The sequence below is a fragment of the Chamaea fasciata genome, unplaced genomic scaffold (genome assembly GCF_029207755.1).
Source record: "Chamaea fasciata isolate MVZ Bird 193981 ecotype frontalis unplaced genomic scaffold, bChaFas1.0.hap1 SCAF_3, whole genome shotgun sequence".
In the NCBI taxonomy this organism is placed as follows: domain Eukaryota; kingdom Metazoa; phylum Chordata; class Aves; order Passeriformes; family Sylviidae; genus Chamaea; species Chamaea fasciata.
The window spans coordinates 38486089-38508707 of NW_027094088.1; the positions used below are offsets into that span (position 1 = coordinate 38486089).

The 22619-nt window shown below is 40.3% G+C and overlaps 1 long non-coding RNA gene across 2 annotated transcripts in view; it reads left to right on the forward strand.

Moving 5' to 3' along the window:
* The window catches only part of LOC136286743 (uncharacterized), a 131813-nt gene extending 111104 nt beyond the window's left edge, over positions 1-20709 (forward strand). For both annotated transcript variants that reach the window (XR_010719980.1, XR_010719984.1), the window contains one exon: positions 19526-20709. This is a non-coding gene — a long non-coding RNA (uncharacterized lncRNA). The remainder of the gene's footprint in view (positions 1-19525) is intronic.
* Positions 20710-22619: the final 1910 nt, after the last annotated feature.

Below are 22619 nucleotides of genomic sequence, written 5' to 3' on the forward strand. Positions count from 1 at the left end.
GTCTTCTAGGTGCCATCACTTGCTCTTATCTCATCTTTTTTGCATTCTTGTTGTTTTCTTCCTGGTTTTTAGCTTTGTTTACCCATTCATTGCAGACTTCAGGGCTATTCTCCTCATTCTAAGGAGAATATTCAGCTCCAGGTCATATATATCCTACTACTCAATCTGGACTGCTTATAGAGGGGACTTGTTTTTAAATGGTACTTCTGTTTCTTAATTGTCTTAAGATGTGCATAGTATTTCACGATGGAAACAGAAATGCTGTAATTGGCCGTTGCCCTCTCCAGTTGCTAACCCACTGGGATATTCTGGATAGGACCAACTGCAAGGTGAACAAATTGCTCTAAAACATTCCCAAGAATGGAAATACACAGATGTTTGTATTTGATTTCTACCCTAATATTTAGTGAGGACTCTATAATTTAAATAAAAGAGCTCATTTTCCCCCAATTTAATCTCCTTTAAACAGTGTGGGAGTTATAAACATTATAATAATGTTACCACTTTCATATTTAAAAATATGCCCTCTAAGCATTTACATTCAAGATTTGTTTTTCTTCAGATGTGTAAATAACGCATAGCAATTTGCATCTCATGCATAAATCTTTCTCCTGTTGAATGGAAATTAAGAAATAAAAATAATCTGGCCCCCAACCCCTTTCATTTGCTTCTTTTCCCACCTCCTCAATTTTCAGCAAGTTATCTGGCTAATTCTTCCACTGAAAATTTTAAGAGTTTATGTGTGTTTAAAAAATTATCTGACAGAAGTTTTCTTCCACAGGGTAAAAAGAAGCCTAGAGCTGATTAATGGTGTTTCCTTTTCCAGTCCTAATGAATGTTTTTCAGGTTTTATGCATCCCAGATGAATCTCTTAAATGGTGTGTGTCTGTTTGCGTGCATGAACGTTGCTCTTTCTTGGGATTTATTCCAAATGAATTTAGCTTCTCTGTACCTTGTAGGACAATATCGATGCTGGCTTAATCAATTTCAATTTGCTGTTAAACCTGAAACGAAGCATTTATCAGGATGGGCCAGGAAGGGCTGAATAGACTTTTCGTGTTTCTGAGGTCTCTTTGTGTTATCTGCTCCATGAAGTTTCGGAAACTCTGAATTTACAGGAAGCTCTTCTCTGATTTGCACTTACACCTAGTCTGGATGCACCCTCAGGGTAGTTTTACTCTACATGTTTCCTGTGCTGGCAGAGTGTGTGCCTACTGATGAGTATCATGGGGCTCAACCCACTAAAAATAACTTCTCTAGATAGTCTTGCTGCCTTCGTAAAAACGCAACCAAAATATCCCATTGAATCATCCTCCTCAGCTCAGACCGGCTCTTCTATTTCTGACTGCAGAGTCACTTCTGCCTCCCCGGCTGCTTCACACCCCGTGTGGAGCCAGCCCTGGCAGACGTGAGGCGGTGCCAGCAGCAGCAGGAGTTCTCTGGTGGGTGAAAGCCTTCTGCTCACACAGCAAGTCCTGGCCCTGAGCTGCTGGAGACATGGGGTGTTGCAAACTCCCCGGCTCCTGGAGGCAGGTGCTGCTTCAGTGATCAGCTCTGAGCGCAGTGGCAAGTGGTGGGTGAGCATTTCTTCCGCTGCTGCCTGATCACAGCAAGGCTAATTTTAAAGTGGTGAGGAAGTGCAGGGACGTGACAGCAGGATGGTCCCAGCTGCTCATCCCAAGGACGTGAGAGGCACTTCTATCTGAGAGGGAAGGCAGGAACTCCCATTTCACCGCACAGACTGGGAGAGTGGGGAGAAGAGAGTAAAACCTTCCTTGATTCCTGTTTCACTTCAGAAAAGTGTTTTTAAAGGTTCATCCTCTCTTCCCCTCCTGCAGGTTATATTTTGTTTTAAGCTCTCCTGGCTGCTGCACTGATAGCTCCTTACCATTTCCACTGCAATTAATCAGAACAAGGTTGATGATGCTTTTGTCTCTGATTGTGTAAATCAGAATCCTTCTGTCTAAAATGAGGAGACTTTTGCTGCCTGGGTACCCTGCCTTCCATCCCCTTCCACCCCAGGCTGTCCCATCTCTTCAGCATAGCCAGGCATTCCTGGGTTCATGTGGCATATGTTGCTCCTGTGTTGAAATCGGCCGAGGAGGACTGAGGTGAAGGACTAAGCAAGCATCATGGCTTTGGTGACAGGAGCTGTGAGATGTATGAAGTCATTGTTTCAGGGTGCCTGTTAGCCCACTTTCATGCTGTAGTGCAAGGGGGAGATGAGAGGGACTAGGGGACTTTGGCCCACTTGCTTTGCAGCACAGCCAAGCTCATCGCTTCAAGTACACTTCTTCAAAATCTGCTTAAATATGGCAGCGCTCATGCAATATGAACTGAGAAGAAAAAGTAGGTTTGGATAGAAAAATATCATAGTAAAGAAAGCAGCTCAAGGTCCCAGTAGTCTCCTCTAACAGCCAACAGACTGGTTCCATCCCTGTTTCACACAAAACATCCTAAGGGCTTTGGCCCTCACTGTGGGCCTGTCTGGGTCACCTTGAGGCCCCCCAGGCTCTCACTTGAGATCACTGGTCACATCGGGACAGCATGAGCACAGGAAAAGCAGTGAGGATGTGTGACACCTGTGTGTTTGGAGAGGTTAATTGAAAGAACAAACTGTAATTGTAGGAGTCCCCATCAGTACAGACAGACATTAGTGGCTTTGCTGGCTGTTCAGCATTAGGTCTTTTCACTCCTATGTCACAGCCCATGAGCCTGGCCAGAAGATATCTTCTGTTTTAGAGTAATCTGTGCCTGCAAATCAAAAAGCTCTTTAAAAATATGTATTTAGACTCAGCACTCCTGTGGGAGCAACTGCTTCTCACGTTTGAAGTCTCAGGTGCAGAAGGGTTAAAACTATTTGCTCAAAGACTTAAGATGCAGAGCTGAGCAGGCAGCAGGACCTAGGAGTTGCAATCCTTAGGGGGGCTACTCCAAACAGTTGTCCAAAATCCCATCTTTTCAGTTGGTAGCAAGTGACAATTTGTAACATTCCCTCTTAGGAAATCAGCAGCATAGCTCTCCAAACCAACCCAGGTCAGAAATCTTCCAGTTACACCAGCTAAAACTGCAGGAAACATTTCTGAAGGACAGGCACACTATGTGTCTTTTTCTTCCACGTGCCTAAACATTCGGTTGTGTGTTTCTGTTCTGGTCTTAAAGAGGAATGATGAATGGCAACTCCAGCTTGCAGGGTGTAACATTTGATTTTGCTGTATCTGTGGTTAGCAGATCACATTCTTAATACACCCTTACTTGTCAAACAACAGCTCTGCAGGCAGAGATCAAAGGAGCTGGTGAGAATACGTTTCCTTCACTCATATAGGAGGAGATGAGAGGTAACATGATCTTGACCTCTGAAAGTCAGGGACAGCTCTGAGAGTGGGTGACATGAGCCAGAACTTCTGTTGATCATATAACAACAAGAAATACTGGTGCCATAACACAGACATGGACTAATTCTTTGGAGGGAGTTGTATTTTTGCAGGTCCTAACCCCTGTAAAACTAGAATTAACTGGATAAACATATCCTGTATTGTTCTGTAATATTTTTTACTATATATATATGAACAAAGCAAACTGATTCTTAGTAGATTGCATTGCTAAATTTTGAGTGGAGAAGAAGCAACTGCTTGAGTGAATTACATGTTCAGATTATGTCACAAAGACTGTCTCTGCAGGGTTTTATTGCTCCTTAAGTAACGTACCGTCTGCCCTTTCCCAGGAAGGTTTTATACCATCAACAGACAGCAGGGGAGTGAAAAATATCATCTGTAGGACACAGTAAACTCACACAAGTAAATATGGCTATAAACTATAAGTAAGCTAGCACATTTACAGATGTTCATTCTAATCCAGATGCAGCTACTGTACCTCCAAGGCGTCACAGATGTAGTGCAGAAGCTGCTTTGCCATGTTGCATGGAGAATTAATGAAGTCACATGATGGTGTTGTCGCCATCTCTTCTTTTTTTCCCAGCTGCTAAATTACATTAAAAAGCACTAAATGAACACTCAATATTTTCCTTAGATAAATTTATTGTGTAGCAATGATTGCAGTTAATCTCAGTGCGGGTATGTGACTGTAAGTGGAGGTGTCAATCAGTGTAATTAGAAAAGATGTGCCTGAAAAACAACCTCTGCATTACAATATTGCCCCCACTATAAACACCCTACCACATGGTGTGTCCCTTCTTAGTTACACAGTGTAAGTCCTGTGTTGATTCAGGCTTGAATTGCATAGTAAATCTTGTTTGTGAATTTATAGACTGTCCCTTTGAAGGCAGAATTATGCCAGCCTATTTATTTAAAGTCCTTTTTCCACTGTAGCAGCGTGCTTTGGAGATGTAATACCTTATACTCAAAATCCCTGACTGACAGCAGCTCTGCAAGCTCATGATACTTATAATACATTACATATTATCAATAAAATGTTGCAAGACATGTCATAGATCTTAATAACGTAACTTTAAATTATGGGTACAAGTTTGACCTATCTATTGATGGATTAGAAGCAAAGCTGAGATTGTTAAACAGAATTAAAAGGCTCAGGGCATCATTAAACAAACTGTTTCGAGTAAAATGTTTGCATTTCACCATAAAAAGTCAAAGCATATCTGAAAACCTAGCTATCCCCAAGGCAATTTATAAAGTTTAAAGATACCCATAAATAGCTCTCAAGTATTTTTAAAAAATTACTTTTGCCATTGCCCTCATATTAATTATGATCCAAATTTCTCCCAGAAACTTTGGCTGCCCTAAAACATTTTGATCTCTGTCTCTCCCAATCCCCCAAAGCAAACCAGAGAAAATAAGCTCTGAACTGCCAGGAGATGTAGACAGCACCCAAACCCTTGGTATCAGTGACATGTAGATTGCCTGCCTGTTGTGTCCCATTTCTGAGCTGAGATTCATTATGTCAAGACTGGAGAGTGCAATGACAATGAGGTTCCAAACAGAGATTTACAATGACTCCTCAGACATGCAGGAGTCTATGCTGGCAGATCCAGCCGAAGACTTTGTACATTAGGTCACAAATGACTCCTCTGCAAATTATCAGAGAGGTTTTGTAGGGTTTGTCTGTGCATGTTTAGGTAGCTTGACCAATTTTTACTTATGGAGTGGGTTTTGGCATTTTAACTGTGGATTCTTTGCCACATCTTTTTCTGATCTCTTTGTGTTAGCACTTTGGCAACAGCGAAAAAATTAAGGCAAGTCATTTAAGTGACTTGCCTGAAGTTATGTAGAAGAACAAGGATAGGGCTATAAACAGCTTAGAGATGTCCTGTTTCCTAGCCCACCACTTAATCCTGGAAATATTCCTTTTTTTCCAAGTGTCATTACGATTGACTGTCCATAGCAGGGTAAATAAGGCTTCTTCCCTCCATACTTTATTATTTAAAATATTGAATTTTATTTTTAGGATGTGAACTTCTGTGTTGGGGGGGGGGGGGGGTGGTACTGCGGTGTGCTTAGTCTAGTAAAGATGGAAAGAAAGAAGCCCAGAAATTACTGCCTGTTTTTTTTTTTCTTTTTTCTTTTTTTTTTTTTTTCTATAATATAATTTCTGGATCAAGGACAAACCATGACTGAGAGAGAAAAAGAACTTTTCCATTGACTTGAGAGGGAATGGAGAGAGACATTTAAAAGAAACGTGTGCAGCTGATGAGTAAGCTGGCATGCATCCCTGAGTCATTAGTTTATTCTATTAGAGTGGACAGTATTTTACTATTGATTAAAAAAAAACAACAAAAAAGAACAAAAAACCCAAACAAACAAACAAACAAAAAACTCCCAAAAAACTCAGTCCATTACACATTAAATTAAGAAAACATACACATACCCCATAATCACAACTCTCTCTCCCTGAGCACTGATCAGTATTACTGACCTTTTGGGTAGGGGTGGAAGATGATAGCCTAAATAGTTTTGCGGTAGTTATTACTCCTCTGTGCTCTCAAAAATCCTAAAATTTTAACAACTTTGCTGTGCCTCAGGTCCCTGGAGACCTGACACTGGCAACAACAAAAGAACATATATATTTTGACAACAGTGTTATAAGTAATTCTGCTGTTTTGTGTTTGTTTTGATTTAGGTTTTGTTTGTTTGTTGTTTTGTTGTAATCTCTCCAAGAGTGATAAACAAGCTTTTTTTGACAAGTTAAAAAAAGTTATTTTCACTCCTATTTATTCAGTCTCATATAATGAATAAAAAAGGCACAAATAAGAGCAGCTTGAGCTCTGCAGTGTACTTCCCTGACTCTTTCAGTTAACCTTAAAGTTCACTCTAATGAAAACTAATAGTATTTAGTTGTCAAGAAGCCAGAATAATGACATTTTGTGCCATTATTCTAATGCATTTTTCACTGTGCATTTTCTTTAATTATTTCCTTGAGTAATATCATTATGCATTCATGCCAATACAATTCTGATAATTAATTTACATGATGGCAATTTCTTAATGATTTTGATGTCAAAGTTAATAGCAACATCTGATAGTTTATCTGTTTGAGCTGACATAAATTTAACTTTCAACGTATTGATGCCAAAACCAACAGCAGCATCAAATTACATTGCAGAAAAATAAATATCCACAGGGTAAAATCCTCAGTAGAAAAGTCTTGATCCTCACCCGAGGTTTATAGGTTCAGAATAAAACCAAGGCTCCTAGACAGGATGCATGTCAGATTTTTACTTCCTCTTTATTTATTTATTTACACATTAATGGTATTGATGTCTCATATTTAAACGATCAAATTATATGCTATCATATAAAAGATGCTGTACCCTTGCCTCTAGCTTGGTGCATGTATTCCATATATTAAAAAGAAAAAAATGCATTAATTAAGCTTTTATCTTTCTAGTTCTTTAAGCGTGAAATCTAAACTGCTCTGTAGGGTGAGAATTTAGGACTGATGTCTGAACCCAGGTTTGTGTCTTGGTTTGTGATTTCAGTTTGCATCACTTGGTAATAAAATCAGCAAAATAGACTATATGTGGAGGCAAGTATTGTTAATATCAATAAAATAAGGAACAGAACAATGCAAAATAATGTTTGAGATCAATAATTTTAGTATGTTTTGCTATATGGAAGTGATGCATAGATGAAGAGATAATAGTATGTGTTACTATATATATGTGTCTATCTTTTTAATATTGACTCATGTAAGTATTACAAGACAACTAACATAAAACAAGCCCACAATCTTCAGTCTTTGTCCAGGAGATTTGAAGATCTCTTTACAAGTCTATAGGCATTTTTATTTACCAGTTAAATATTTTAGTACACCTTAGAATTTAAAAAATGCATGTGAAACAAATTATGATAGCCGTAAAATGGTGATGGTTGTTTTCCCTTATTTTTCTAATGAAAAGCTAAGACTCATTCCATGACACAATCACTAACATAATATTTATTTCCCCCTGCTTCAGCTTGTTAAATGTATAGATGAAATGTTAAAAACCATTAGAAATAAAATTGATCCTGCCGTATATCTCAACCTTTTCCAGAACTGGCTTTTCATCAATGATACCCACTAAGGGAGTGCACATTTCATTTTAAATTGTGAGGAGATAATTATACAGCCTCAATCAGACCTTTCATTTCTGGGGTATATAGGGCTGCCAGTGCAGACCCAGACTGTTTGCCTCTAAAATGCACAACCTTTCCTTCTTCAGACTCGACAAGCAAGGTGTCTGCCCCTTACCTGCTGAACAAGAAGCTATGTCTGATTGCGTTTAGCTTGTCTTAAACTTGTCTTCACAAACATGAGGACACATACTTGCTTGAAGCCAACCCCCCAAGATTCAGGCATGTCAGTGTCCCTTCTCTGTGTCCATCCTGTGGAGATGAGCACTGCTCCACCCAGAGACAAAGTTTGTTGAATCATTTTAGGTCCCAGTGGTGATGGTGAAGGTGAAAATGACAGCAACAGCTTAATCCCTCATGTGTATTTCTGGGGAGCTGTACTTTGGAAGAAGCCTGTGGGATGAGAGGGACTTTGCTCAGAATTTCAACTTTCTTGTGCAGTGTACCATGAGTGCACATGTTCAGCTACACACCAGCAAGTTCTTGTAAATGTAGTGCTGTGGTGGAATACATGAGAAGAACATGGATGGGAGGAGATGTTTGAGAGCCTTTGAGTTTCAACCACCCTTCATTAGGACACACACATCTTCCACACATTCAGACATAAGCTGAGTCTACCTCAGACTTGCTCTTAAAAGAGCATTGGTTTCAGGCAGATACTAGTCATACAAGTAAGGACAGTGAGAGAGAAGACTGGAGAAAGAGTCTGATATATGGAATGGGAATTTTTTTGTCATGCAGGCTTTGTCAAATGCTTTTACTGCTCACATTTGTGATGAAGATCTGAGATGTTTTCCTCTAACAGAACATATTAATTTCAGACCCTTTTAAGGGGTGGAGAAAAGAAAATGGAGACTTCTTTCTCTGTAACATAACCCTATATTAATTAAATTTTATTTTAATAATAGATTTTAAAAATAATAGCATTTTATATTATGGAGATTGAGAAAGGAGTGGAATACTGGCTGTCTTTTTTCCTAGGTCTGCAGAAGGTATGGGGTTTAAGTGTTTAAGTTTCCTTTGGAAATAGGTTACTCAAGAACACATCTTGGTTTTAAGAATAGTTGCTCAATAAGAAAGAGCAGTATAAATGTTATCTTTATTCCAGGTGAGTAGAAAATCTCTGAAAAGCATTTCTGAAGAGTGTTAGCTTTGTGGGTTGATTGTTGGAAGGTGTAAGAAATATGACTGTGATTGTGGTTTGCAGACTGAGAGACTCTCCCCCACAACACAAATGGCTTTCTTGTGTGTGGCATTTCAGAAACCCCTTTTTTCTGCCTCCAGGCATGTGGAATGCCTGTGCAGAAAATATTTTTTTTTGTGCAGGGCTTGTCATGAGTTGGACACAACCTCTTTGGAATGCAGTGTAGGAGTTTGAAAGGCATGTTTTAAAAATTCAGAGCTGCCTGAGGACTGTGAGCATTACTAATGAAAATATGTTTGAGTTTAATGTTGAAACTAAATGTCCCATAGAACAGAATGAAAATAACTTCTTCCCACCCCAAAACTCATACTGAAGTTTCCACAGCCTTAAATCTGGCCCAGATAACTTAGCCTCTGAGTCCAAAACTGCTCCCTGTGCCTCTCATAAACATCCACACCCAGGCATCTCATATTATCTTCCATTTCTTCAGTCTGCCACTTATTTGCCACACCCCGTTATATTGTGGACTATCTTAAATTAGCTCCTCATTGACCCAAACATCTATTAACTCCTCAGGAACCAGGAGTTCATCATGTAAAGAAGCTCCCAGGCCTCATTTGTTGCAATAGAAGTAATTTAGGACAATGATGGTGGCCATGAATCATGGCAGAGGCAGCAGGGGCACCACCTGGCAACAGGGCTGTGTCTCCCAAAGCAGAGGATGTTCTACTCATCTCCTACACTAGAGAGACATGGAGTGCTCTACAGGCGGTGGGATGCATCTTGTAGCAGTGTCCCTTTGAGTCACGAAGCCTGAGGGACATGGCAACGACCCAGTGCTCACTTTCTTTAATCAAGTGTGAGAGCAGAGGTGTGACTGTGGATATGATCTAAATTCCCTGGTCCTCAGTGCAGAGGCAGAGAGCACAGGTCCTTTCTGTAGGAACAGTAATTAGTCAGAAGGCAGCCCAGCTACCAAGTACAATGCTCATTGTTTCTCTCCTTGACAGCTCGCTCAGGCTGGTTATTAACACAAAAAAAGGCTTTCACTTTGAAAGTAATTTTGTTCCCTCCATCCTCCACTGCAACATTTCCTTTGCAAAAACCGTGCTGAGTTACATTACACTGTGGCTAAGGTTGTGGGGCCTCTTTAAGGTGCCACTTTGGCACACTGGTTCAGAAGTCTCCAACTGGACCAAGACCAGAAAGCAAACAGTGGAGGTGGAGGCAGCCTCTCAGTTCCCATGGCACAGACAGCTGTACAGTGAGCTGGGAGAAAGCTTTGTGGGAGAAGTTCCACAGCACATTACATGACAGCTTTTTAACAAGAGGGAAGTTATGTCCTCTGTTACTTGTTGCACTGGGATTGATTACACTGAGTCGTGTAACTCTGTGGATGTCTTAAGTCTGCAGACCACAAAGAGCTTTCACTGTAACTGCACAGTCACTAATGTCCATTTACTGTGCTGTCCTTGCCATCCAAAGCTTTCAGTCATACAGTTTACTGACTAATTGTACCAAGCAACATGTTTTTAATACAGTGGGTATTTACAATCTGCAATAGTTATATATAAAGCCTTAAAAAATATGCCACATCTGACTACTAAATCATATGATTTTAAAGGAGGTTGTGTATATTTTTACATCCACTTTAGACTTACACACAGAGTATTTCCAATTGTTTACATATGTTAGAATCTCTTGCATTTAAATAGCTCATTATGCAAATATTTACAAAATACATGGATATTTATTTTTTACTGTACCTTCTATTCAATCACTAAGCTAAGATTTAATGTCTAAACATTGTCTGCAGAGTTGTATGTGGAGTAATGTATTATGAGTAATTATGTACTATATACAGTTATACAACAAAAATAACAGATTCAAAAAATATTAGCCTTGCAAAGGCAAGCACTCAAATTTATGGAGCATCAGAGGTGAAGTGCAATCCTATTTCAACCCCCTGTTAAGCTCATGTGCCTTATACCATGGCCTTGTCCCCAAGCTGCCTTCAGCTGCGATGGGTGCGTGTGTCACAGGCCAAGGCTCTGACCAAGGCTCCAGCCAAGCCTTGGGATGAGACCAAGGCAAATTTATAATGTTTCCCAGGCAAGAACTTTTTCCTGGATTTGGTCACCTAAGCAACTGACCTGGCTCAGTGAGCATGTTTCTGATTTTCCCACTCCAACAGCAAGAGCTTGTAGAAAGAGAACACCCTGCACTAATTCACCTCTCTGGCTGAAGCCATACAGCAAGCAGGACTAATTTTGCATTTGAGACATTTGAAAGAGCACTGTGTTCTCATATAACCAAAGACAGCCTGAAGTAATTGTGTTGAAGGGTTTTCCTGACCAGAATATCTTCCACCAGGAAATGCTGCTTTGTTGGAATCGAAATACTTCATAGGAACATTTTGTTTGTGATGATATTTTTGACAGAAAAAAATGTGAGGAATTCAAAATCTGAAGAAAGTTTTTCTCACTGCTGGTTGTTTCAATGTAGGCCTGATTTGATTTCTTTTGGTTTCAGAGCACATATTATTTTTATTTACTATTCATGAGTTAAATATTATCAAATCCCCTGCACAATGTCCTTGGAACATTTCAATCCTGTTAATTCGGACATTGACCAATTTGATTATTAGAAGGCTTCAATGAGTTTGAGGTTTAACAATTATGTGTTTATCAGCCCTTCTGCATGCACAGGACTTTCCTATATTTTAAGAAAACAAGAAAATTCCAGAAACATGATTTCAACACAATTCATAACTGCTATGAGGATGACATCCAACCTAAAAAAAACCCCAAAAACAAACAAACAAACAAACAAACAAACAAACAAACAGACAACAACTGGGTAAAGCTTTCCCAGGTTATAAGCAGCCAAAATAAATCTAAAAATTATTGAGTGATATCAATAATAGATGGCAACTTTTGTTCCATCTATTACACTGCAAACAATTTGTCCTTGGAAGTTACTCTGAAAATAGTTACTGTATTTTATTTTGTAGCACAAAGAGAAGATATTTGAAGCCAGATTTTTTTAGTGTTAGCTGAATCAGTGATGAATACGATGTATGCAACTGCCTACAGTTCAAATTTCCTAAAGCTAATTTATGCATCCTGCATATCGATAATAATAAAAACCAGACTTAATAGAAGTTATCTTAAACTGAAGACAAGTTGGACTACAGTAATATCATTTGGATAAAGATTTCTCACGATGATTAAATGAATCTGATCCCAAATCTTTTATTTCCAGTTCACAAAACATTTTGTAATTTCCTGGGTATTTATATTAATTGACATGTGTCTCACTACATTCTGATTATAGAAAAAGGTAAAGTGAAACAGTGATGAAGGAGACTTACATAGACAAGTATCAGAAAATGTTAAGAGTTTTATTAAAAAGAAATGGTTTCATAGAATTTCATACTAAATAAACAGTGTTTGTCTAGTGTCTGACATAACAGAGCAGGATTATTCAATTCATTACTCACTTGCTCTCTTTGGAGACATTTGGAAATAGAAGTGCTCACAGCAGGTGCACTCGGAAGTGTAAGGTGGGTAGTAAGAAATCCAGCTCCATACAGAGCACTGCAGCAAGGCCTTGTTTGTCTGTAGGCTTGGCTGCTTTTTCTGTAGAGCATTAATTGTCTGGGTAAAAAAAGATCACCCTGGTTTTCCACAGACCCTTAGCCTGAAGTGGCTACAACACCTTTCAAGCTTTTTTACATTAAATTTTCTACTAGCCACTTGGGGATCTTAATAGGGAAATCAGCTTCTGGTCTTCCAGGGACTGGAATTTTTGAACAACTTTCCTACAGATGTATTGAGGGACAAGAAAGCCAAGAGGGATTATGAAGTGAATCTCAGTGTGTTTATGAAAGGGAATATAAACCAAGTTTTTCTGCAGCAGCAGCCAGCTGTGGTTGGTGGCTCAGGAGTTTCTTTTGTTTGCTGAAGCAGACTTGTCCAAACTCAAAAGGACCAAGGTCTTCTCAAAAGCTTCAGCTCCTTTCTGGAGGCCAGCAAAAGCTATCTGAGGCACAGGTTCCTGCTGCTAAAATGCGGGACCAGAACCCAGACCAACTGGCTTCACTGAAAAATCACTGGGGTCCTGTCTCTTCTGCTGTCTTGCTTCTCCCACCTCAGTCTCACAGAGTGGTCTTGGGAGAGCCAGGCAATGTCCACATCTCATTTTCACATCTAAAAAAATGAGCAAAACATTGCATAAACCACTCTGATGAAGGTAATGGTGCTTGATCAATATATGGTCGGTGTGTCAATCTTCACTGGAGTAAGGCTGCACCACAGAGTCCACTGCTTGGAAGGCACCAACCCAATCAATTCCACTGTCTCAGCTTACTCTGCTCTAAACTTAAGACTCTCATTCTGCTCCCTTCACCCCCTCTTCTATCACTGGAGATATATTCCATCACACCAGCTCTGTTTCAGGTGGAATGCAGAATGCCTTTAAAAAGAAAGAGAAAAAGAAAGGCAAAACCCAGGACACATCTATGCATTTCACATGTGACTTCCACCCACCTCCTGCCATATAGCTACAAAAATGCTGAGTTTATTTATATATAAATAAATACACTTTTTCATCACTGCAACTTGTAAATAGGAAATGAAGTCACAATCCTCAAAATTGTAATGGCAGGCACACAGAGACACAGTTGCTGGCACAGAATTCAATTAACAGATAGCAATCACCCTTGGGTGACTGTGTGAGGTGGAAATATACAGGCATGCTAATAAGTAATATCTTAAAGCCAAGGCGTTTATCAGCCAGCAGCCAGACATGGGCATAAGTGTGGGCAGACAGCACTGCTCTGGGATATTTAATAAAACCTGCTCTCTTCACTTGAGGATTTGTGTTTAATCATTTGGTAACATTTTAGAAACATCTAGCCTGGGAAGCTTCTCAAATGGAACTGCTTAGGTCAGAAAACGTAGAGAGTTATTTACCGATACTGAAATAGCCAAAGGAACGGAGTGGATTTTAGGTAATATTAACAGAATGCTTTGTTGCCATCTTTTTGACCTTTTAAGTTTCTGGGGTATGCCTGCTATGTGAATCACAGTCTTATCTGGGGAAACATGCAGGAGGCGTTCATTAATACTAGGAAAGTGAATGATTGAACTGCTGTTTGAAATAAATTTTTAACTCTTTTTTGCTTGGTTGAAAGCCTAAAGCTAAAACAGTTTTCTTCTAGGCTCCTTGAACTTTAATTTGCATTGCATTTTGGCCTTTCAAAGGCTTCAGGAAGGCCGAGGTTTGTCATCTCCTGAATAACGTTCCATTTAAACTTTCTCATCAGGGTTCTCTTTGTGCCACATCAGTAGAGTGAATTCACAGGGCTGTTTCGCATGGCTAAATACCAGTGCTTGGAGGAAAGGCAAATCCAGTAGCAAAGTCATGAGTTTCTTTAAAGGAAGGCAGTTCAACTTAGGGAGACATTTGCTAGGAACTTCATAAAGAAGAAACGTAAGGGATGGTGTTAGTACATTCTTGGGTAACTCTTCAGGGTTAAAAGATTCATAAAATGAAATTGGTTTGGAGCAGGACACAGGAGGCCGGCCAGCCTAGTGGTGGGATGTGCAAGAAGCAGTGTGTGTCTGCCATCATCAAGGAGAGCTGGAGGTGATGCCTTGGGAAGGCTGACCTGCAACAAAGACTGGACAGAGCTAGAGAATAAAGTAGGTATTTATTGAAAGGCCTTTAGGATACACCTTGGGCAGGACAAGAGCCTGACCAGGGCTACACCCAAGGTAGACTTAGAATGGTCACAAAATGGCTGCCCAGTTATGAGATCTTACATTTTTATAGGTTTTGGTCCATTTGCATATTGGGGATTAATTGTCCAATCACAGCTTCAGGTTGTGAGGTCCCATCCTTCTTGTTTTCTCTCTTCAGTCCATCATTGTTTATGCTTTTGTCCATGGTCTTCAGCAGGAAAAGGATTTGTTTTGTCTACCTACTCTGAAGAGAGCTTACCAGCACTTAATATGAGGCTCAGAACTACAGCCTTAGGCAGCACAGAATCTGAAAAACATGAAAGCTGAAACTTAAGGCACCAGAGGGTGTTGGTTGTGAAGCAGACAGTATTGCTGGTACATGCTCTCACTGCTTTTGATTTCGCCTCTGACCTGGGTATGCAGTCATACCTTTGTGGTCATTGGCTCTGCCCTGACAACCAGGCTGTTGTCAGCAGAAAGTCTGTGGTGCATTCACTCTTTCCCTGAGAGAGGGGAACACCCCTCTGAGCTCACTGCCTGCATTGTCCCTCTCACCAGTATGACTGCCTGCTTTGCTATCTTTGGAACATTTCTGATGCTCATGCAGACTGGTGGTCACTAATAGTTGTGTAGCAGCTGAAGCAGTGGTTATTGTCCAATTTGCAGAGTCTTAGTCATTTTGCTTTATCAGAGGAATCATCAATAGGTGGACTGAAAAAAATGTTAAAGATGGGCAGTGACATGCAGCAAGCACCCTCTAACAGGTGCTGTCAGTACCTGTTCCCTCTTCCCCTGGGGGTTCACGTGACCAACAAACCAGTGGCTAGAGCCTCTGCCAGCCATTTTCCACACTGCTGGCATGCAGCCCAGCCTGGGCTCTGCCCAGGAAGCTGCAAAGTGGCTCTGAATAGCTGCTGTGAAGCTGTCCCTGTGCTGCTCCTGTCACAAAGAGTTTTCAGTGCCTGCCTCACTAATAGATGGGTTTCTCCTACACAGAGTGCCAAACAATGCAGTGATACATTCAGGTTTTATTAGCGTGAGTTTAGTGTGGCCGCATTATTCATAATGGAAACAGCACAAGAGAACTGCACTGTTCATCCCAAATGTGAGACCATAAATCCTGTGAGCCACGCAGCACCGTCGAACGATGTGTTTTCACCACTTATTTAGCAGGAAAGCTATTTGTAGTCCCTCTGTATGTAAACCCAAGCTGTCTTAATATTGCAAGCCCAAACTGTGTTGGAGGAGGTAATAGCAACAAAAAAATAGCAACCAGTACATTTCAGAAAACTCAGGCGTAACTCTGCGATACCAGGGCTCAGCCCCCGCTGCCAAGTGAGAGGAGAGCAAGTGCTGTGGATGGCTGCTCAGTCCTTGCCCTTCTCTGGGCTATGACTGTGGGATGCTGTGTTTGCTTCAGGACTGAGCATGGATCTGCTTTGCTGAGGAGTGTGCGTTTGTGTGGGACATGGGGAGACTTTGTGCTGCTGCTCACTTGGTTTGCTTTCATAGACAGCAGCTGCAGCAGTGGGGTGTGGGAAGTACGACTGGTAGAGGTACATTAATGGCCTGAGTGTGGGTACAATGGTCAAGAATTAAACACAATTGTAATTTACTGTGATGAGGACACATCACCTTCCTAACATAAATCGGGCTTTTAGGTGTCAGGAAGCAGTACCAGCTAAATACTGATTTGCCGTTATGTGTTCCTTGGGAGACTGCCCCTGAGGGAGTCAGCCTGGGCTCATGACGGGAGCAAGCAGTGGCTTGGGAGGAGCTAGGCTGAAAGTGATGCCCTTCAAGTAGTCACTGTGTGACTGTGAGAGCGATGAAGCTGACTTCTGTGTGCTTCTGCATTTGACCTAGTGACCCAGAAATAAAGGGCTACAGAAGCTGTTACCGGTCTTTTCCCCTACTGCCTCTTGTAAAACTCCTGTCACCCTGTTTCCATCAGCCTTTGCCAGGCCTGGAAGCTGGGCAATGGGAGCCCCATCACCTGTTGCCTAAGCACTGTTTCTTTGATGCTGCACAGCACTCATTGAGGGAAATGTTCACGAGAAGATTCACGCACATTTTAGATGAATTATTAGTTGACTCAGATGTGATGGCTGAGGGAAATCACTGAGCAAATTCTTGTTCCTTTTGAGGAAATATTGCCTGAACTCGTGAAGACACCTCCCCATCTCTCCTCCCCTTTCTTTCCTGCATCTGTACCCTCTCCAGTATGGCCATTAAAACAATTCACCCTGCGCTGAGAGAGGAATCTCTGATTTCCTAAGCCTCACCTCTAAAGCAAGCTCTGTACGCTCCTCCAGCTACTTTGTTCACTGTTGGTATTAGCACTGGAAATACTTTCAGTAGCTGCTAAAGGTTAAATGTGTTTGTAGAAAATCAATAGTATGATGCCTCATTCTCCCTTTCCCCTCAACTTCTCAGGGGGAAAATGGCCCCTGGATACATGAAGAATATAAGTTCACATGTCTCCATCTCAGAACACATGCATTTATGCAAAAGGCTTAAAGGATATCTTTTATGATGCTGGTACAGCGACTCTTGTCTTAATTCAGTGCTTGGAATAGTGACAGAGGCTTCTGGAAGTGTTGGTTATTATGCAGGGCATGTGTTTTAAAACGTTAAGTACCTTGATTGTCTCCCACATAGCTAGTGCTGTCAGCAGTTTGCACAGTGCTTTTATGTGCCTTTTTCCTCCCTGAGACACCTGTGTTAAGTTCAGAACTGATTCTGCTTCTGAAGCAATTTATTAAACATCTTCAGTGCAGCGCTTCTGTGAATAGGTCAGTTTGTTCTTTCTGCCTAGAGATGCAAAACTCCCAGCTTCAGTTGGTGAATGCAAGTATTAGGTGAATTTCTTGCTGTTTAACATAAGCTTTCCTTCAATCTTCTCTCTCTAGTGATCCCTTCCTTTAACATAGGAATTTATTATTCATGAAATGTGGAGACATGCTACTGTACCAGTCTAGGGCAGGTGCAGTAGGGTAGCCTGGCATGCACACACTCTGCTCTTCACCCTGTTCTGGAGGACACATTTTCCAGATGACTGAAAACATCTGTTTCTTTCTATTACGTTCCTTTGTCTTGCTTGCAAGGTGCCAGTGTGGTGGTGGTGGGTTGGCACACATTCCTGGCATGAGGTTCCTGGAGCACAACCAGCCTGAAGCTGGTCCCTAAAGCAGCTCATGCACAGGTTGCTGGATACATGTGAGGGACCGCTGGCTTTTGGCTCTTTCTGAGGTGGCCTCTCTGGAGGTTAAAAACAGGACTCTGGGAAGGACTCCTGCCCCAAAACTCAATTTTGTAATGTTTTTTCCTTATCTTACTGCTTGAAAAGAAGCCTTAATGGAGCTGTTATCTATCAATCCTCACAGGGTGAGGCATCTATGTATCCTTGTTTGTAGGTGGGCTTTTTGTTTTTGTTTGTTTGCTTTGTTTTTAATTTGGATATTTGTGATACGTAAATTGATCTGGATCACATATGCACATACTAGACACAACAGGTTTAATATTAAAATACAAAGTTTAGGTGTGATGAACTGGATACAAATTAAAATTTACTTTGCAAGGTTTCTGCGTAAACTTTTTTTCCCCTCTTTTTTTTCCATCACCCATCATTCTAATCATTGTTCTGGGATCACTTTTATTTTGCCATTCCAGCTAGGAATATGGCTTATGATGTTTGGCTACCGTAACAGCAGCTAATTTTGTTTCTGGAGGGAGCACATTTGCTGAAATAAAAATTGGTACGTATTCCTAAATTTACCCCTAAGATCTTGGCCAATCTTTAACCAGTAGACCTGAGACAGCAGATCCTGAAGTGAGAGGGACCATTTCTATTGGAATATTAAATGTATTAATTAATCTGTCATCCCAAGACAAGTATGGACATACAAAGTCGATATTTCCCCTGAACAGTGAATATTTTGGTAAAATTCTTATATTACTTGTTACAGAAGTTACAGCTTTTTTGGCAAGATTTTAATTTAATGTGATTTAATATAATTTTCTGGACTGTATTTTGTATTTTGCATACAGAGTGGTTTCTTTCAATGTCTGGGTTTTTTTTGTGGGGAGGGGGTTCTTTTTTTTTTCTGTTAGACAAAATCACACTGTGAATTTAAAAAGCAAAACTGATTACAAAAAATATCTGGAGAGCATGAATCAGTGGGAACTTGAGATGCAGCAGACTCTCAGATCTAGTGATAGAGTAGTATTTTTCTTCTTTCTTTTATCGTAGAAAGGGTCCGTAGCAGTATGTACTTGAATCCCTAAAAATGTCCAGTTCTCAAGGATGTTGACTAACTTGGTATTCTTAGTTTTGATTTAAATGAAATATTTTCAGCATGTGGTTCATTTCCAAACAAATCAAACCAAAAAAATCTTGAACTGTAAGTGATGCTTCACATTTCCTGTTGGAAAAGATTTCAGAAGCTCATGAAATGTCTCCAGCCCTTACAATATATCAAGTCATATTAATTTATGGTAGTCAATGAACAGTCAGATATGGTGGAGGAGAGAGATGGAGAGCCTATAATATTTACTTTTTTTTTCAGAACTGTATATCAGAGGGCTTTCTTTTTTTTTTCTTTCCCCTCTATACACGACTCAGGCACAGTATCTCTTCTTCCTTGCTTCAGGAAAAAAAGGAAAAAAAATGAAAGAAGGGGGAAAATCTACATATTTGTATTATATTATGTTCTCCAAGCAGCAAATTCCCTCTGCCAGCTATCTGTGGGTGTGCAGCCCTTCCTCAGGAACATGCTGTATCTTCTGAGTTCCTGTGTTTGTGATATCACAGAGCTTTTGCTCTGAAGAGCCATGAATGGGGCCTTTATGAGGGGCCGACAGATAATTAAGATTCTGAGAAGGGTAGGCTGCTAAAAGAGTGTTTAGTGAGGAAATTACAAGGCCAATAAAAAAATGTCTTTGTGAGTTCTGATTGTATTCTTTTCTTCAGTGGGTCTAATTTTTCAAGGTCTGGCTGGATCATGATGAGGTTTTCTTTCATCCTTTTTTTTTCCTCTCTACAACAGAGCTGAGGCTGGAATGTAAGTCCAAGTTAATGAAGCAGCCACAGAGTTGAGGAGGAAGAGAATAAACTGCAGCTCTGAGGCACAGACCATTGGAGATTCCTCTTTCAAATCCTGCCTTTGCCACTCACTGGATTTATTTGATTTGGGAACAAGATAAGAATTCACAATATCTGATTTGTAGAAATAACCTGGAGAAAGGAAAAACACTCAGAAATACTAATATCAGATATAATTTTCATCTCACAGCTTCCTAAAAGCCTTTCTCATCTCTAATAGCATTAAGCAAACACAAAGTACAGATTTTGGGGAAGTTGTGCACTGACTGACAAGTACGTCTCCAAATAGCCCACAGTTCAGCACTTCTTTTTCTGTCAATACTCCATCACCAGGAAAGGTTTGGAGCATAATTCTCTCCCAGTAATCCATCTTCTCCCTTTCTCGCTCTCTCTCTCTCTCTCTCTTTTTTTTTGCCTAGTAAGAAATAGACCTGGAAATTCATTGCTGATTTCCCAGGAGTGTTATTCATGCCAGTTTATTTATGTATTTATTATTCAAGTGCAAACTATTGCAGTTCCTTGTGGTAAACTGCAAATAAAACTGATGGAGGCAGAGGGCTGGCTGTCACACCAGGTGCCGTAGAGACGAGTGCCAATGCTGGGGCTGCTACTGCCCCTAAGTGATGAGGGTGACTGACGACAATTCACCCTCCTTGGTGCTCAGGTCTGCCCAGGCCTTGGCTAGAGCTGGAACAGTATGCCTTCACAAGGATTTAATTGTCTCCAGCAGGGCATTTAATACAACCATGTTTTAACATGTGAGCGTAATAGTTTATTGTGTTTAAGTGCTGGAATGGCAGCTAGAAGTCTATATTAAGGCTGATAAGAAAGGAACAACTTCAACTTGGAATGGGGTCAATTGCAAAAATAAAAGATGTCTCTAATGTTGCACTTGTTTCTAGGCTTCCTTCTTCTTATTCCTGATTTTTCATGACCGTTTCTCATCATTTATTCATGTCCATGTACACAGTCCTTTGTTACTGCGTGAAAAACCTACACAAAGGCCATTCGTTGATCACACAGAGGAAAAAGTGAAACTCCTGTCAAATGCTTAAAGAAATCAAATTAAAAGTGTTGTCGTTTTACTATATTGACTTAATATTGTTCCCTTTCCTAACAAAGGATAAAAATGCGAGTTTGAAATGGTTGTGTTTCTTTGTGTGGTATCTTCATTTCTGTATAGATATGCTGATTTACACTAGCAGAAGTCCTAATTGCTTATTTGAATGCCATCTTCCTGTGCCATCATGGTAGAGACATAATGTTCCTGTATTTTTCATATGACCTTGTCTCATCTGCAAAGCTCAAATTTCATTGCCAGTCTGGGAAAGGTTACTGGTGAGAAATGTTTGAGCCGTAAATGGATTCTTAAATTTGAATAGGACCCATTTTTTTATGTGTTGAAAACCAGGCTTAGGTCCAAATGCCTCAGAAACTTGAGAAGATTAGAACTTGGATCTAGACTGAATTGTGCAACTTAAATCTATTTCAAGTACATAAATAATTCTGTGTGCAAAGAGTGTAAATCCACATGTATGTGTGTGTGTGTGTACACATAGAGGCACAACATATATTGATACATAACCACACAAATGTACATGTCTTGCTTCAGTCTCATACTTGGAAATAATAAGTGACTTATATATCTTTCATCAGAATTCCATCAGTGTTTACTCTATTTCCTGACGGAGAATTCAAATTTTAAAAGTCTTTAAGTAATTTCTTGAGTAGCTAAAGTAATTACTGATGGGAAAAAACCGAAACCAAACCAAAACAAAGGAATTAATTTCAGGTTTTTTTTGAAAATTTCTCTCATTTGCCATGAACTAGATTTTAGACATAAATGTAAGTAAGGTATTTTAAAATCTTAGTGCCTTATCATTGTTCTACACTGAAGACAGTATAGATTTCAGTTTGAGTAGGATCATAGTAAGAAGAAAATCCTCTTTATATGGCTAATACAAGGTAAACAAATTTTGGAAGTGTGAAGTAGGGATTGGCAGGTGGAGGGAAAGGATGTTGTGTGGGATGGATGGCAAACCAGAGAATCAAAATGTGGAAATGAAGTAGACATAGAAATATTCTGGTTGTTTTGGAGAAAATCACTGTCTGACTCCTGATTCTGCAGAAACAAAGACAGGGTGGCCTGGATTTGAATCCTTTTTTTTACCAGCAAATCCAGTCTTCAGGATAGTTTTCACAAGCCGTTCCAGCTTTGGCTCATGTCTGTTTTGAGTAAGCAGTTGAGCAGTTTGGGTATTTTTCAGTTCTCTGTGGGCTGGCAGAGAAAAGATATGCAGCACAGAGGACTGAATGAGATGATTTGTTTAACTTTTGCTGGCCTGCATAGATGCACCTCCCTGAAGGGAGCAGCCTTCACCTCCCCTCATTCCCAGCGCTGACTGCTGTACCAGGTAGAAGCTGTTGGTCTCACAGACAGAAAATGTTTGGTGCTCAGTACTTCAAACACATATTTACAGAGGTTTCGTGTAATTTAGGAGCATAATAGAGCTGTCTGCTAAAAACTCGAGGTGCTCTCAACTTGGTGCTGGCTCCAGCTTCACAGGTCTGGCTCCAATGGACACAGGAAAAACAGAGAAAGCAGCCAAGTGTTATATACCTCCCCAAACCCTTGTTCATAAGCTGATGCTAAACCTCTGCTGTACTGCAGACTCCTCCTATGAAAGTATTCAAATGGGTCATTAGCACACCAAATCACAGAAGCCAAATTTCATCAGAAGGTTTGTGGCTGAAGCAGTTTTTTATGTGTGTGATTTTTTCCGTATGGATGTGACTTTAGAGCAGGACACAAGCCGTTAAAAGGAAGAAAATCAAACTTTGGCTCAATTTCATCTCACCTATGGAGATATATAAGTTTAAAAAAAAATTGACCGAGCTGTTGAGAAAGTGCAAGGCTTGTGTTCCTCAATTTACAAAGACAGATACTTGGTTAATGCCAGCATTCCAAAGACCTGGACAAGACGTCAGCCCTTTGGTGCAAAGAGCCCTGCAAATCCAAGGTATGAGACAGCTTCTGT